This window comes from Callithrix jacchus, chromosome 7 (assembly GCF_049354715.1).
Source record: "Callithrix jacchus isolate 240 chromosome 7, calJac240_pri, whole genome shotgun sequence".
Taxonomy (NCBI): domain Eukaryota; kingdom Metazoa; phylum Chordata; class Mammalia; order Primates; family Cebidae; genus Callithrix; species Callithrix jacchus.
Genome location: NC_133508.1, coordinates 41,526,452 through 41,539,807, shown reverse-complemented (window position 1 = coordinate 41,539,807; position 13,356 = coordinate 41,526,452). Strand labels below are relative to the sequence as shown.

The window sequence follows — 13,356 nt, the reverse complement described above, 5'->3', positions numbered from 1 at the left end:
GGCGTGAGCCACCGCATGTGGCCAGACGTAAGATGATTTTAAACTATGTAACTTTCTGCATTTCTCTTTGAATACTTCATTGTCGCTTTGATGAAATGAGAATTAGGTATTATTTCATAATGATCTGGGATTCTATTCAATCAAGGGCATTAAACCTTTTGACATTTTGACAACTTTCCAAAATCACACTCTAAATCAAGACTTTTTTGACCCTGAATTAATGTTTGGGATTTCCCGATGGGCCCCTGGAATATCTCAAAAGAATTTATTTTCTCTCCTCATAAAAAGACAGATTGGTCTTTCGGCCGGAACCGCCCTCTTCCAGTAATTCTGGAAATGATGGACACAAAGGGAAAGAGGAGAGGCCCCCATGTACGTTCTCGAGGCTTTTAGAAAACATGGAGTGGCTCCTTTGGCCACGTATATGCGAATCTGTAAGAAGGGTGATATTGTAGACATAAGGGAATGCATGCTGTTCACAAAGCAAGCCCCACGAGTGTGGCCGTGTAGAACTGGGACAGGCTACAGTGTCACCCAGTGTGCTGCCGGCATTGTTGTGAACAAACCGATGAAGGGCAAGATTCTCGCCAAGAGAATGAATGTGCGTATTGAGCATTCAGCAGGCTAAGAGCCGAGGCAGCTTCCTGAAACGCGGGAAGGAAAATGATCAGAAAAAGGAAGAACCCAAAGGGAAAGGAACCTGGGTTCCACGGAAGCGCCAGCCTGCTCCACCCAGAGAGGAGCACTGCATGGGAGCCAGTGGGAACCTCTTCCCTGTGACTTTCTGGCCTAATAGATGTCATTTCATAAATAATATGATAAATAAAAGACCTCTGGGCTATTAAAAAAAGAGAGAGATTATTCTGCCAACATTAAGGGGAAATTTTTTTAAAATAAAGGAAAAAGATATTAAATAAATTGGGCTTATTCGATAAACTAAGTTTGTATGGGAAGCACTGGGAAGTATGTGGTGATGATTAACCTTCCTGAGTTATATTTGCATAAATAGTAATATAAGGGTTCCAGAAATTGTATGAAGTTCCTAGAAATCGATGCAGTCTGTATTAGTTGTAATTCTAGTTATTATCTGTAAGTATACGTCACGGGAGTAACCAAATTTCCTCATCAGTTGCATTGTGATGACCTCATCACATCTTTACCCAAGGTAAAGATGCTAAGCCTTTTTGCCATCCACAGTTAAGTGTCTGACTCTGATGCTTTCCTGAAAGCTTCTGCAAGCAACTCTAATCCTAAAGTGTTGTGTCGTCAGGATTTCATGGGGAGGATGCTGACCAGTACAGGTTTCTGATGACATTCAGGTCATACCACTGGGTGCAAGCATTTCCAGAATGTAAATGAGGAAACTACTTATACTTACAGCATTCTGGTAAATTATACTTTTGTAAGCACAATTGAAACAATTACTTTTCTCCCCATCTGATCTCTCCAGAATCTGGAAACTATTCGTGTTTTTATTTTTACGGCAGTAGTGCTTTTGGCTTAAGTTCGATATGAATCTGCTGCCTTGTGATAGGAAAGAACTAGAAATACTGGTTAGCTCACCAAGGGTTTGGCTGGAATATATTTGAGAGCGATGTGCGTAAAATCAGATGTGAGTAGCTGTAAGGAACTAAGGTTCACTTTATGGAGCTGATGCAACCCCTTGAAGGAAAGAAAGATTGCCACGGTGCCTGGACTGAAGGGCTTCTGTGGCCTCACAGTATTTCTCAAGAATATGTTGGGAACCTTGAGAAAGAAGAATTCACCCGAATCTATAGGTATTGCAGGTAAAGTCTGATGTCAAGTTCTTGACTTCTTAGCCTCAAGAGGCTTTATAAAGTCTAACCTGAGATTTCTCATTAAAAGTTTCAGCAAAGCTGACCTAAAGAAAGCCTAGATAGTCACTTACTGTGGGAAGTAGAAAAGTTCCTCTTCCAAGTATCCTTTTTTGTTAAAGAATAAATCGTAAGTGTGCTAATAACTCTTTGTTAAGCCCTATCCTATGTAGCTGTTAGACCTGCCGTGCTTACAGGCATGTAGTACATTCTATGTCCTTGTACTTTAACCAAGATACCTGTGCTGGACGCGCTCACAGGCATGGCCCAGCTCTCCATTACTTTTATCTGTTTAGAAAACTTTTCAGTTGTTAGCCAATTGAGTTTTAGCTTAAATTGTAAGTTCTGGCTCCAGCCAACAGATCTCAGACACAGCAGTAAGGACGACCCCAAATGCAGAAGGAATAAATATGTCTGTTTTCCTTTGTTCATTATACTCTCATGGCACGATGGCTAGTGGGGGTGCCCTTCATGCAGTCTAGGAAGTGAAAATTGCTTTGCTAAAAGATCCTTTGTCTCAGTGCTGATTTTTCTTTGCGGCACTGAGTGTCTGTTTCCAACACTTAACTACTGCTGCACTTATGCAAATAATCAGGCCAACTTTAATAAGGCTAGACTTATTTTGCAAACAAATTAATCTTACTAGGCTTGGTGTGGTCACTCATGCCTGTAATCCCAGCACTTGGGAGGCCAATATGGGTGAATCCCATGAGGTCAGGAGTTCGAGACCAGCCTGGCCAACATGGCAAAAACCTGTCTCTAGTAAAAAAAAGAAAAAATACAAAAATTAGCTGGGCATAGTGATGCATGCCTGTAATCCTAGCTACTCAAGAGGCTGAAGCAGGAGAATCACTTGAATCCGGGAGGCAGAGGTTGCAGTGAACCAAGATAGTGCCATTGCACTCCAGCCTTGAGTAAGAGTGAAACTCCATCTCAAAAAGAAAGAAAAGAAATAATCTTACCAAGATTATGTTTCGTATAAATGGGGGGTGAGGTAGAGAGAATATGTGTTGTAGTAGGAAATCATATTGTGTGCCCATGTTAGGTTCCTGTCCTGTTACTGTCTTTGGGGTTACATTATCCATGGATGTCTATAAACTGGACTGGTTCCTGAATGTTTTTAATTTCTGCCAGCGTCTGGCTGCAACTCTCCAAACTGACACTTTCGATTTTCTCCCATGCTGCTTACTGGAATCACCAAGAACAAAACCGCCCTCTTCTCAGAAACCTGCAAACCGAAATCCCGGATGGCTTGAAATATGTATCAGTGAGATGACCACGAAGCCCAGGGGCAAAGGACTGTTAGGCCTGTTGCCGCCCAGGCCGCTCAGACAAACTGCGGAAGATGCTTGGAGTGCAGCATCTACAAAGCTGCCCCGCCACTGCCCCCCAGACTCAGAAACTGGCTTTTAGTCGGCACCGATGACTAGCTTTCATTTTTCTTTTTTTCCAAATGCCTCTTCAAAGCATTATGGGACAACACACGTGGGAAGTAGAAAAGTTCCTTTTTAAAGTTTCCTTTCTTGTTAAAGAATAAGTGTGCTAATAACTCTTTGTGAAGCCCTGTCCTATGCCGTGCTTACAGGCACGTGGTACATTCTGAGTCCTTGCACTTTCACCAAGATACCTGTGCTGGACATGCTCACAGGCATGTCCCAGCTCTCCATTGCTTTTACCTGTTCAGAAAAGTTGTAAGTTGTTAGCCACTCGGGGTTTAGTTTAGATTGTGAGGTGTGGCTCCAGCCAACAGAGATCAGACACAGCAGTAAGGACGACCACAAATGCGTAAGGGATAAATCTGTGTGTTTCCCTTTGTTCTTTGCGCTCTTGTGGCAAGATGGCTAGTGAGGGTGCCCTTCCCGAAGTCCAGGAAGTAAAAATTGCATTGCTGAAAGATCCTTTGTCTCAGTGCTGATTTTTCTTTTTCTTTTTTGATCAGTGCTGATTTTTCTTTGTGGCACCCAGCATCTATTTTCCAACAAATTGGCTGCCCAGATGGGACCCATCCCCCTCCAGAGTGGTCTCCAGCTGAGACCTACCTGGTGCGAGAAATAAATCAACCTGGTCTCGGGGAAAAGGAAGGCTTCAAGCTTTGGTAAAAATTCTGAAGGTTAAGTAAGTGTAAGTGTGTGTGCAAGATAGCAGTGTGAGTGGTTCCTCTCTGCAAGATCTGTAATCATTTCATTCAGCCAAGAGGCTGGAAAGAGCAAAGCGAACGTAACGAGTGTGGTGAGAGAGACCTCCGAAAGGATGGGTCTCTCCTCCCCTGGAAAGGACGGGTGTGGGGGCTCATGCCTCTAATTCCAGCACTTTCGGAGGCCAAGATGGGTGGATCGCGAGATCAGGAGATCAAGGCCATCCTCGCCAACATGGTGAAACCCCTTCTCTACTAAAAAAATACAAAAATTAGCTGGGAATGGTGTCGCACGCCTGTAGTCCCAGCTACTCAGGAGGCTGAGGCAGGAGAATCGTTTGAACCCGGGAGGCAGACGTTGCAGTGAGCTGAGTTTGCATCACTGCACTCCAGCCTGGGCGACAGAGTGAGACTCCATCTCAAAAAACAACAAAACAGAAGAATCCTTCCCTGGAAAAAGAAAGGCAAAAGGCAGCCAAATGTCTCCGGAGGAGCCCCAGTAAAGGCCCCCCCGAGGCGACTGCAGCAGGGCCTGCAGCTGGGTCAGCCGCCGGTTGGGGTGACGAGGCAGAAGTCACAGGCGCACAGGAGCCCAGCCACCCTGAGTGGCTGGGAGTAAGGAAGCAGAATAGGTGGCCCCCGAAGGGTTGAGAAGCCTTTGTGCCAACGGTGGTGGCGGAGGTCATCCGCAAGGGCTGTGGTCAAGGGCTGCAGAGGCGGGAAGAGAGGCCAGAAAGGAGCAGCTGCAGCAGCAAGATGGTCTGTGGTCACGCACCGCCAGAAACCCTGCAGGGCAGACAGGTACTCCCGCTATGGGGGAGAAGACCAGCAAGTCCCGCGCCAGCCAGCAAGCTGTCAATTAAGGGCTGATGTATGTCGAAAATGGTAACAGAAAGTGTGTGTGAAAGAGAGAGAAGTAAAACCAAAGAAAGAAACAGTGTAAGGAGAAAAGAGAAAGAAGACTTTTCTTTTAAAAACTCAGACGGAACAATTGGACCAAAACATGTTAAACAAGTTGGGTTTTTTTTGTTTCTTAAAAATGGGGTTTCATTTTTAAAAACCGGATGGCCAGGTTGGTCTTGAACTCCTGACCTTAGGTGATCCACCCACCTTGGCCTCCCAAAGTGCTAGGGTTACAGGCGTGAGCCACCAAGCCCGGCCTAAAAAAGGTTAAAAAGGAAAACTATAAAGCAAATGAGGAGGGGATTGTGGGAAGTAAAAAAGCTCCTTTTTAAAGTTTCCTTTCTTGTTAAAGAACAAGTGTGCTAATAACTTTGTTAAGCCATATCCTATGTAGCTGTTAGACCTGCCATGCTTACAGGCACGTAGTACATTCTGTGTCCTTGTACTTCATCCGAGACACCTGTGCTGGATGCGCTCATAGGCATGTCCCAGCTCTCACTGCTTTTTCCTGTTTAGAAAAGTTTTAGGTTGTTAGCCAGTTGGGTTTTAGTTTAATCTGCTCCAGAGATCAGACACAGCAGTAAAAACAACCCCAAATGTGTAAGGAATAATTTTTTCTGTTTCCCTTTGTTCTTTGTACTCTTGTGGCAAGATGGGTAGGGAGAGTACCCTTTCTGCAGTCCAGGAAGTAAAAATTGCGTTGCTGAAAAATCCTTTGTCTCAGTGCTGATTTTTCTTTGTGGCGCCGAGTGTCTATTTCCAAAACACACCAGCCCAGTTTCTGCACTGTGGGGCTTCTTGGGAAAGTTTCAGACTAGGAAACAATGGGGCTCAGGACACACCACCCCAAAATATGACTGTAGAAGACCAGAATATGGCACCCCCAAATATGCCATGTTGACATATCGATTACTTTGAGCTAAAAGAAACTGAGACCCAACCAACAGAAAAAAGCTCCTCAGCTCTCGAAAATAAAGTGTAAACTCTTTTTTAAATAAAATTGACATCTATAAAGGAAATTGTCATTAGCAATGGTATGGGTGCCAGGAAGAGAGCTGCACCAAGATGCATTTTCTCACCAAGAGAATGGCAGCTGCACCACGAGGCAACCTTTATGCCCAGACGTCTCCTCCCCTCACCCTCTCCTTATTTGTCTCCACTGCTGCCCGGAAGCCTGGGCCCCCATTTCTTTGTGTCACTGAGGATGGACAGGTGTACCACCCTTATCTGGCTGCTGCTGAGTCTCCTGTTTTGTGGGACGTCCTGGCACAGGTACATCTTTCTTCTGGGTGTAGATACGTCCTTCCTCCGGGCGTAGGAACAGCCTTAAAATTGTCATCTCTTGTGAGACTGTCTTTTATTAATCATTTATTGGCAGCCTAAGAACCCAGTTGAGAAGAGAGAGGTGAGAGAGGCAACTTCTCCCTCTCCACAGCTTGCTCTGTGAGGAACCTGATTTAATCTCCAAGGCCCACCAAATGTCCCAGTCACTGTCCCTCTAGTGTCCTCCATGCCCCTCCATAGTTCCTGCTCCATGAAACCTGCCCTCTGTGCCCTTGCTCTGGCCCCAGTAGGGCCTTTCCTGCCACCTGGTCTCTCCAGGCCTCACTGGAGGCCACAACTGGGATGCCCTCTCCTCTCTGTCCGACTCCCTGGGAGGCACCTCTCCAGACCCCTCAGCACAGGCTGATGCCCCACCCCCCACTGTCTGTAGCACCCACAGCCAGGTCCAGGACTGGGACCCGGGTCTTGCCCCTCCCAGGGAGACTTCTTATTCAACATGTGTCTGGTTTCTCTCCCTAACTCTGGGAGCTGTAGGGTTCAAGCAGTCCCCAGGGAGAGGAGCTGCTGGAGTGTGTGGAATGGCTGTTTTCCAGGATGCAGTGGCTGTGGATGAGGCACCAGGCAGGAGGTGCTGGGGGAGAGGCAGGCAGCCCATCTTCAGCTGTGTCCAACTGAGACCTTCAGTGTTCAGGTTCCCTATCCTCCTGAAAAGAGGGGCATGGCTTAGGCCAGCCTTCTTCCCCATTGCGCCACAGTCCCTCTGGCAGCCTGGGGGAATCTCAGATCCCTCGTCCGGAAGAATGTTCTAAATGCATGAAGCAAAATACACAGGATCAGAAGTTACTGAAACATAGCCACTCTAGTGGGTTGAATGACAGCCTCCTGCCATGAACCTCAGAATGCGATGTTATCTGGAGTCAGGGTCTCTGCAGACATCACTTAGGTAAGGGTCTCAAGATAAGATCATTCTGGATTTTCGAGGTGGGCATCTAAGACACAGAAAAGGAGAGACATACAGGGACACAGAGGAGAAGGCCATGGGGAGACAGTGGCAGAGACTGGGTTGTGCATCTGCATGCCTGGGAGCCACAGGCCGGCCAGCGGCCCCCAGACCCTCAGAGGCAGGGAGGAAGCCAGTCCCCTCTCAGAGCCTCCAAGGGCACCTGACCCTGCCCACACCTGGCTTCAGATTTCTTGCCACCACAACTGTGAGAAAACACTTTCTGTTGTTTCCAGCTGGTTAATGTGTGGTCATTTGTAACAGCACCCTGAAAAAACTAAAAATGTGACCCTAATATTTAAAAAGCAAAATTGGGATGTGATCGTGTGTGTGCTTCTTTGTTCATACATGAAGTCATAAGCCTGAGAGCAGATCTGATCACTGCCGTAATTTCAACTGAGCGACAAGCACAAACCATATTTTAAGATGCTGCAGCAACAATTGGACACCATGAAAATATCAGTGGTTCGCATTGGTGAGAAGGTCACAGGTCCTGCTACAATGACTGTAGTTTGCTGCCTACATTCATAACTGTAGCAAATGCTGAAATTTGCCTGGAAGTTAATACAAGGCACCATTTTTCCCCATTCAGGTTCACTGCACCCATGGACTCTCTCCCGCTGGCTTAGATGGTCTTGAAGGGCCCTTCCGGCATGAATGTTCCATGGTCCTAGGTGTCTGGGGGCCACGTCTTGTATTTGCAGAGGGCCTGAGCCAATAGCAGACCCAGGGCAAGGATGGTTTGACAGCTCCAGTCCCAGCTTCATGATCATAGCTGGAGTCTTCACTCCTGTACTTTGCAGCTGCGTAACTTTGTACAAGTTGAATAGCCTGCTGAAGCCTCAGTTTCCTCATCTGTAACTAGGTACAATTACAGTAGCTACCTCAATGGGCTATTGTGAGGATTACAGGGAAAAAAATGTAAACTATTTAGCCAAGTACGACCTCACAGCTACCATGGGCTAAATGTGAGTTTTTATAGGAGATGTTCAAAAACAAGAGTTGGGCCGGATTATTTTTGCTTTTTTGGGTCTCTGACAAGCGTCCAGGAAAAGAAAGCACTTTGGATGAGTGAGTGTTTAGCTTGCAAAGAAATACCGACCACAGGCTGGACATGGCGGCTCATGCCTGTAATCCCAGCACTTTGTGAAGCCAAGGCAGGTGGATCACCTGAGGTCTGGAGTTTGAGACAAGCCTGGCCAACATGGCAAAACCCTGTCTCTACTAAAAATCCAGCTACCCAAGCTACCCAAGAGGCTGAGGCAGGAGAATCACTGGAACCCCAGGAACAGAGGCTGCAGTGAGCCAAGACTGTGCCACTGCACTCCAGCCTGGGCAACAGCAAGACTCCATATCAAAAAATAAAATAAAATAAAAGGAAAGAAATACTGACTACAGAGTGGCCAGGCAGGCGGGTGGGCAGGAAGTCCATGAACACGTGCATATGTCTGTCCGAGCCCACTTTGGTTTAAGCTCTTACACTCACACTCCAATGAGCAGAGGGATTTTTTAGAATAAAATATCCTCTGCATGACCCAGAGAGAAGGATTTCGAGGCATCCTGTGTGACCCACTTAAGAAGGCAAACTTGTAAAAAAGCCATTGTGTGTTTTGGTTATGTACCAATGGATGCTGCCGGCTGCAGGTGTGTTTCTGTATTTGTTAAAGAAATCTGGGCAGAACATGGAAGTGTGAAACACTTGAGGTAAGTTATCACTCAACACACCGGTGCTAAAGCATCAGACTTAGAAAGCTTTCACCACATTCAGATACAAACAACAGAAATTGAAAAAGAAGTAGGTGTCATTTTCATTTAGTGACTCATCTCAGCTGTTTTCTTTTTTGCTCCTAAAGCAAAATCACAAGGAAATAACAGAGGTATTTTAAAAGATCACCTTAGCCCTCCCCACGTTGGAAAACAAAGGCAAGCCACCAAATGGCAGCTGGTTACCTGAAACACACACTTGAAAGGTTTTTGTTTTTTCTTAGATGGAGTCTTGCTCTGCCATCTAGGCTGGAGTGCAGTGGTGTGATCTTGGCTCACTGCAACCTCTGACTCCTGGGTTCAAGCGATTCTCCTGCCTCAGCCTCCCGAGTAGCCCGCCACCACGCCTGGCTAATTTTTGTATTTTTGGTGGAGACAAGACGTCGCCATGTTCCCCAGGCTGGTCTCAAATTCCTGACCCCAAGTGATCCACCCGCCTTGGCCTCCCAAAGTGCTCTAATTACAGGCGTGAGCCACCGCGCCTGGCCTTAAAGGATGCTTTGAAGACTTTTTCTGAGTTTTTGCAAACCCAAGGTTCACCGTGCATGCAATGTCACTTTTGGATGCTCAGAATTTCAGGGTTAACACCACCATGATGCAAGGGCAGGGCCAGGTCCAGCCTCTGGAGTGGGTGTGCGGCTCCTCTCTCGGACCTCAGCCTCTTCTCTTCTTCTCTACTTTAGCTCTGCCTTTCACATGTGCTTGGACTATCAATCCATTCTTGGACCTGGGTGTGGCATGCCCTATAAATAAGCACTAAAGCAGGCATCCTTGCCACAGTGCCTACTTCTAACAGATGCCATCAGCCTCCACCCACGCCTCAGACAGATGCCTGCCTTGCTGCCATCCCTCCTGCCCTGGAGAGACCTACTGGCTACTAAGGACTCGGGTGTCTCTCCAGGCCTCCTGGCTCTCCCAGTTCTGGAACAGCACCTAGGACCTGAAACCATCATGTGTGGGGACACTGAGTGGGTGCCAGGCACTCTCCCAAGCACTTTGGATGGTCCTCATTGACTGTTCTCCAAGCCTCTGAGGCAGGAACTTAGTACCCTACTTTGCAGATGGGTAAACTGAGGTTCTGAGTGGTTAAGTGACTTGCTGGAGTAAATGGGGAAGAGATTGGAGCCCCAGCATTCTGACTTCCACACTACCCCATTACCCACTGTGCCAGACCAGCTTCTCCATGGGACCGGCGTTCGGGATTTGGACACAGCTCCCTGTTCGCCATAGCCTTCACTAGAAGGACTGCAAGGCAGGACTGGCATCATGGCCATCCTGGGAGGCTGCAGCTCACAGACAAGCCCTGCTCAGGCCTGCCTTCCGCTCACCCCAGGCAGCCCCTGACTGACAATAGGCAGTGCCACAGTGCGGCCTCTGGCACCGACTTTTAATCGTATTTTTGAGACAGAGTCTCACTCTGCTGCCCAGGCTGGAGTGCAGTGGTGTGATATCAGCTCACTGTACCTTCTCCATTCTGGGTTCAAGCAATTCTTGTGCCTCAGCCTCCGGAGTAGCTGGCAATACAAGTGCCCACCACCACATCCAGCTAATTATTGTATTTTAAGCAGAGATGGGGTTTTGTCATGTTGGCCAGGCTGGTCTCGAACTGATCTTAACTGATCTGCCTGCCTCACCCTCCCAAAGTGCAGGGATGACAGGCGTGAGCCACCATGCCCAGCCAGCTTTTTATCTTGTTGTAAAAATCACACATGTAATTCATACATTCATATATGGCAACACTTCGAACACCGTGTCCTGTTCTTAACGCAATGCTTTTGAATCTTTTAATAAATCAAGAGGGGTTGCTCAGCGCTCAGTAAGCGTCACAGAGGCCCTGCGCTTTGTTTAACCGTCTCCTTTTCCCCAGGAGCTAAGGCTGAACAAATAAACAGCAACGACAGCAACAAAAAACAAAACAACAAAAACCGAAGCACAGTCGACGAGCCTGAACCATTCCCGCAGGTGCAGACAGATGGAAGCACGCTTGGAAGGAAATGACCGCTGGTCAGAAGCTCGGGGTGCGCGCTTTTCCCTGCACCCTTGCTGAAGATTGTCGACCTGTCTCCCGGTTATTTAGCAAACATGTGCATACTACGTGGGCTTGTCCCTTAGTGTCCAGACCAGAATACAAGCTAAGTGAAGGTAATCGTCTCTCCCGCAGTCCAAGCAGCCGGAAAGGCGGTGGCTGCAGGAGGGGGAGGCCCAGGAGCTAAGCGGGCGATGGTGTCTCCCTCCAGGCCGGCGAGGGCCTTTCTTCCCAGCCTTTCTCTACCTGGGACGGCTCCGGAGACATGCCAGGAGCCCTCTACCGACAAACTCAGAGCCACAGGGAGCGCTGTCCCTCGGGAAACCGTGGAAACCGCTTAGTAACCGACTCCACGGGTCACGGCCCCTGCCCAGATCCATCTCCCTGTCCAGGGGAGGGCTGTGGCTCCTCCGCCGTGCGCTGTCCGGGCAGCCAACGCCTCGGGACTGGCACAGTCCTGCAGGTCGGAGGGAGCGCGCGGGCGCGGAGGAGCTCGCCGGCGATTTCCAAATGAACCCGCACTCCGCAGCACCTCCGCCTCTTCCTGTGGTCGCCCTCCCACGGCCTTCGGAACTTGGGGCGGAGAGGGGGCACAAGAGGAGGCCCTCCCGGAACCCCTGCGGGGCTGCTTTTGGCGCCAAAGTCGGCCTGCGCTGTGGGCAGGACCCGCGTCTCCTAGCGGACTCCACTCTGGCCGCTCCAACCCCTCGCGCCAAGTCCCAGGGACCGATCCAGCTCTGAGGGAGCCCCTGGGTCGCAACGTCCCAGCTCGACCCCTATCTCCCTCTCCTCCCCTCCCAGCTTCGGAGCCGGGAGCCCAGGCACCTGCCCCGCGCCCAGGCACCTGCTGCCCTCGGCCCCGGGCCGCCTACCTGCAGCCGTCGCAGCCCCGGGCGTCGGCGTCCGTCCCGGCCGGCCTGCCGCGGGCCCCGGCTTCGCTGCGTCCCCTTCGCCGGCGCGCAGGCCTCCGGTCCGGTGCGCGGGAGGGAAGGCAGGACGGGCGGCCCGGCCCCGAGGCGGGTTATATGGGCGCAGGGAGGGGAGGCGCCGCGGGGAGGAGGCGGCCGCGGGCGTTAGCGCCTTTGCAGCCCGGCGCGCGGGAAGGCAGCGCGGGCCACCGAGCCGCGGCGGGAGGAGGGCAGGGCCGGGGCCCAGGTCTCCTCCCGGCGCTCCGCCTCCCCAGCTGGCCGCGTCCGAGTCGGGGTCCCTGGCGCGCTCCGCCCCGCCTCCTCCCCGCCGCCATTAGGCGCGCGTCGCCCCCGCGGAGTCCGGCGAGGTCGCCCAGGCAGGGCCGGAGCAGGTTGGACGCCAGGGCCCTCCCGCGGGCCAGCTGATCGCGACCTTCGGCAGGTCTGGGGTCGCCGGTGCGGGCGCGCCAGGCGCAGGTGCGGACTCTGCGCCCCGACTCTGGTGTCCCCCAGACGGCTCATCTTCCCAGACACCCGGGTCTCCAGGCCGCCGCCACTGCGCTGGGACCCTCGGCGCGTGGGGCGCTTGGAAGCCAAGGGGCAGGGGATGTGGCCGGCAGGGAACTGGGGTGAGGGACGCCGCCCCGGGACCTGGAGGAGGGGAACAGTGTGGTCAGCCCGCGGGGCAGGGCCCGCCATCCACTCCACTAGCTGAGCCGCGGCCCCACCCGGCAGAGGATCCCGCGGAGACCCTCCGGGTGCTGCTTTCCCAACCTCAGCAGTAGTTTGGGCCCCACGGCCTTCTAGGGTTAACTCAGGACGCAAACACACCCGGGTACCGCCCAGCACCCTGCTCCCTCCCGCGGCCGCCGCCTCTGGCCTCGGGCTCTGAGGTGTTTGGTAGGAGCTGGGGGGCGTCAGTGCGCTTGCAATTACTCTCCGCGCGCACAGACCCATTCCAGGTCAGGCCCAGCCTCCCTACCCGCCGGCGACACCCGCCGCCTGCTCGCCTGCTCTTCCTAGGCCAGCTGGGCTTCCAGGGCCCTCCACCGGGTACAGCGGGCCCTGGTCGGGGGATCCGAAAGGCAGGGCGAGTTCCGAGCGGCTCTAAGTGGCAGCACTGCTTATGGTCTGTGCTTATGGGACCCGTAATCTGTCTCCGAACCGGTGCCCTCTGCCCATGATGACCCCCACGTCTTGGAAGGTCGCGTCGGTGAATCCCGCGGCCTCGCGAGCAAGCCGGGTTAGTGCAGACTGGATTCTCTGGCCGCAGCGGGTCCGCGCCTGAGCCGGAGGGTCTGGCTGACTTCCACACGGCCTTACTGCTCACGCATGGAGCGTGGGCGCCCAGGGACGGGACACAGAGGCGAATCCCATGCAGGGGTTTGGGTCTAGCTGGGAACAGAAAAGGCCGGCACCACCAGAGTAGAACGCGCGCTCACCACCATCCATTCGGCCTGGGAGGTTGGGGCGTCGGCGGGGAGCAGGCCCGAGGCTGGGCG

The 13,356-nt window shown here is 51.4% G+C and overlaps 1 protein-coding gene across 1 annotated transcript in view; it reads right to left on the bottom strand.

Moving 5' to 3' along the window:
* TP73 (tumor protein p73) overlaps nucleotides 1–12,075 on the bottom strand; it is a 90,659-nt gene extending 78,584 nt beyond the window's left edge. Inside the window, exon 1 of the mRNA XM_054258730.2 lies at nucleotides 11,819–12,075. The gene's annotated coding sequence lies outside the window, so the exon portion shown is untranslated. The remainder of the gene's footprint in view (nucleotides 1–11,818) is intronic.
* Nucleotides 12,076–13,356: the final 1,281 nt, after the last annotated feature.